A 4,219-nucleotide genomic window follows, 5' to 3' on the forward strand; every position below is an offset into this window, starting at 1 on the left:
TGGCACGATCTCGGCTCACTGCAGCCTCTGCCTCCCAGGTTCAAGTGATTCTCCTGACCTCAGACTCCCGAGTAGCTGGGATTACAGGTGCCCACCACTATGCCTGACTAATTTTTGTATGTTTTAATAGAGATGGGGGTTTCACCATGTTGGCCAGGCTGGTCTCGAACTCCTGATCTCAGGTGATTCACCTGCCGTGGCTTCCCAAAGTGCTGCGATTGCAGGCATGAGTGCCATGCCTGACCCATTTGTGTTGTTTCCATGTGACTCCTCTGCTCCTTGTTTGTAGATTCACTTTGTTAGATTGTACCAGCCAGGGTGTCCAGCACAGAACCATGCAACATAAGGGGTAATTTGATTTAGTGTCCTAGTATCGTTATTTTGTTCACAAAGAGAGCTTATGAGCTCCCAAGACAAATAAAGGTACTGGTTGACAAGTACATCACCACAATCAAACAGCTTCACTGCCTTTCTGCACCTGCAGTTCCATTCCCTACTTAGTTCATGAAGTCATCTGTGGAAGTCTTTTGGCATACAACCTTAAGTCCTCAGAGCTATGGCTTCTTACTTCCCATCAGTAAGCACAGTCCTTCCTCAAGATTATTTAAGCAGCTGGCTGTAAGTATACTGTGTTACTTGTGGAATGGCCTATGGATCTTGTGCAGTAGCATCACCTGGACTATTGGCAAAAAATATAAATTCCTGAGCCTTACCATTGATCTAATGAGTCAAAATTCCCAGGGGCACATCTATACCCTTAACAAGTATCTCAAGTCTTTTTCACACACACTTAACTTTTGGAATTATTGCTCGTAAAGCAGTGGTTGTTAACCTTGGATGTACGTTGCAATCACCTGGGGAAACTACATCTGGGCTCCACCTCCAAAGATTCTGATTCTAGAGTGTGGCCTGGGCATCATATTTTTAAGAACTTTCCAAGCGATCTTAACATACAGCCAAGACTAGCATCACTGTCCTAGATCCAGAGCACTGCTTTTCAAACCTGGCGTGTGCATCAGAATCATCTGGAGGTCTTGTTAAAGCGCAGGTTGCTGGGCCCACTCCCAGAGTTTCTGATTCAGCAGGTCTTAGGTAGAACCTGAGAATCTGCATTCCCAGGTGATGCTGATGACACAGTTTTAGGAACCACACTTTAAGAACCATTGGTTTAGAGAGTCAGTAAGAGCATGTACCACTGCTACATTTTAAATAATTAAGGAAAAATCTTTTTGTTGCTTCGAAGACATCAGGGATATTTTTCAGCTTCCAGCCCTGATTTAAATAATTTTGCGCATTTTGAGCCCACTGTAGACTAGATCAAGTCATCCTTGTTATTAGAAGAATTATTAACCTCTTTTTCCTGGAGGAGATTTAGATTTAGATTCAAGTGAATGAAATTAGCATCTACTTGGCATAAATAATTGTGCTTCTTGGGGAAATTGCCCCTGGCAAAGCTGGAAGGAGTTTGAAAAGTGGAGATCCATGAAAGTGTAGGTCACTTCCAATATCATGATGTGTACTAGAGCAATAAAATGGTATGCAAAATAAAATATCTCTGCGTAAGCACCTGAATAAATCTTGGCCTTGTCATTGTTAGCCCTGTTTCCGTTCCTGCTATTGCCAGAGATGGTAAGTACAGTGACTGATTCCTTTGGGACTAGGAATCACTGGGAGAGGCAGGGTGAATGGTCATCCAGCCTGCACATTGCAGAACGCCAGGGACACCATTCATGTAGACTTCAGTGGGAATTGAACCCTCTGGAGCTGTGCTATGTGGCATTCCTGGGAGGGGGCTATATTTCTTCTGGAGTTATAGAAATCTTAAGAACCTTTCTCCAGGAACCAGGACCTAGAAAGCATTGTAGCACATGTCCAGAGGTCAAAGTTCAGTCCACTGTTGGTTCAGTCCACTATGGTCCAGTCCACCATACCTGCTTCCCCCATTGCCAGGCTGGCTTGGGATGACCTGCTGGGGAGGGGTATTAGTCTGTGTTCATGCTGCTGATAAAGACTTACCCAAGACTGGGTAATTCATAAAGAAAAAGAGGCTTAATGACACTTCCACATGGTTGAGGAGGCCTCACATCATGGAAGGCTTAAATGGCAGCATACAAGGGAAAATGAGAGCCAAGTGAAAGGCAAAACCCTTTATAAAATCATCAGATCTCATGAGCCTTATTCACTACTGCAAGAACAGCATGGTGAAAATCACCCCCATGATTCAATAATCTTCCACTGGGTTCCTCCCACAACATGTGGGAATTATGGGAGCTACAGTTCAAGATGAGGCTTGGGTGGGGACACAGCTGAACCATATCAGGAGGAATGGGGAGAACAATAAATTCCCATGATGTCTGTTCACATGCACAAAGACACATGAAAAATCCTGCTGGATGAACACTGATAGCAGCTTTGAGGGCTGGGGAAGACACAGACAGGAGGCCTTTGTGTAGGGCAGAGGTCTTGAGCATACAGGGCCTGAATCTACACCTGTGAACTTCAGGTCCTTCTGAGAGGCATGTATGAGAGTTGGATCTTGCTCTCCAGCCAGGTTCCTTTATTCCTCACATCTTTACCTTTACACAGCCTTCTATTCTTTGTATATCCCCTGTACCCCCTCTACAGCAACCATATATGACATATTTTTTGGAGAACTTCCTATTTTAAATATTCTTATCTGAGTCCCGAGGTCTGTCTGGTTTCAGCTCTGGACATGGGGTCATTCGTGACTGCAGTCTGGAGTTCAGTCAGACATCTTTATCTCAACTTCCCCCTCAGGCAGTCACTCCTTCTAGAATTGGCATGAGCATCCTCCATCTCCTCAGTAGACGTAGGTCTGAGGCTAAGGTTCTAAGCTAGGAGGTGGGGGAGCCATGTCAGTGGGAATAATTGAAGTAAATAAAGCCATTGGTTTTTATGTAAATCTTTCAGACAACAAGAATGAAATTTCGCAGATAGATTGATCCATCTGTGTGTTTCATCTCATCAGTGTGGCTGTGTTTTGAGATGGAGTCTCTAAAGAAGTAATTGAGGTTAAATGAGGTCTTAAAGATGGGTCCCCAATCCAACAGGATTTGTGTCCTTATAAAAAGACCGCTATCTCTTGCTTCACCATGAGAGGACATGGTAAGAAAGAGGCCAACTGAATGCCAGGAATAGAGCCCTCACCAGGAACTGAATCAGTCAAAACCTTGATCTAGGACTTCTGGCCTCCAGAACTGCAAGTAAATGAATTTCTGTTGTTCAAGCCACCCAGTCTGTGGCATTTTGCTATGGCAGCCCAAGCAAACTAATACACCCATCCTTTCCCTTCTCACTCCACATCAACCCAAGCTCCTCCACAGCAGGCGATGATTCAGGTTAAGTCCCTCATCATACTCATTGTGGCTTCTCCCTACCTCCACCACTAGATTATAGCACCTGAGGCAGGGACTGGGTCTCAGCCACTCTCATCATGCCCCGGTGCTGAGCAGCCTCTTCCCCTGCAGTCGTAAGAGCCCACGGAATGCACAGTGACGGCACCTGGCTCAAGAGGGTGCACCAGGGGAGCCCCTGTGCTATTCTTGTTTATTCTTGCTACTTCACCTTTTACTTGTTTAAAATATTTGTGCAAATTTATGGAACACATAAAAATTGTTTTACATGTATATAATTTGTAGTAATCAAGTCAGGATATTTAAGTTGTCCATTCCCTTTTACTTTTAATGCTACATTAAGAAAGCATCTACTCCCACTGCCAAAACATCATGTGAATTCATTGAGGCAAGGAATGACTAAGATGCCAGAGCAAAACAGAGTGAACACAGGTTATTATGTCAAATATGGAAGACAAAGAACTTTGCATCATCTGCCCCAGCTCAGGCACCTGTTTTCCTTCTGCTTGTCTGTGATTGGCAGACTTACTATGGTGGACCACTTGAGATACAGGAGACGGTTGTGGGTTGGGGAGGTCCAGGGAGCTACTTTCTTCTCAGAAGCCTGGAAATCCTACATCAGGAGTCCCTGACATTTAACTAGAATGATCTACCCAATCCTTAACAGGAAGATATTCAAAATATCTGACACCTGGTAAGGTAGTTGCACAAACCTATACAGCTGTATTAGTGCATAACAGCTGCTCATCAGCTCTGCAGTGAGCTCACTGTTATTTCCAATTTTCCCATTTGCTTCAGACACAAAGGCCACATTTGTGGGCACAGCTAGATCAGGGCAGTTCAAA

This window comes from Cebus imitator, unplaced genomic scaffold (genome assembly GCF_001604975.1).
Source record: "Cebus imitator isolate Cc_AM_T3 unplaced genomic scaffold, Cebus_imitator-1.0 Scaffold268, whole genome shotgun sequence".
NCBI lineage: Eukaryota > Metazoa > Chordata > Mammalia > Primates > Cebidae > Cebus > Cebus imitator.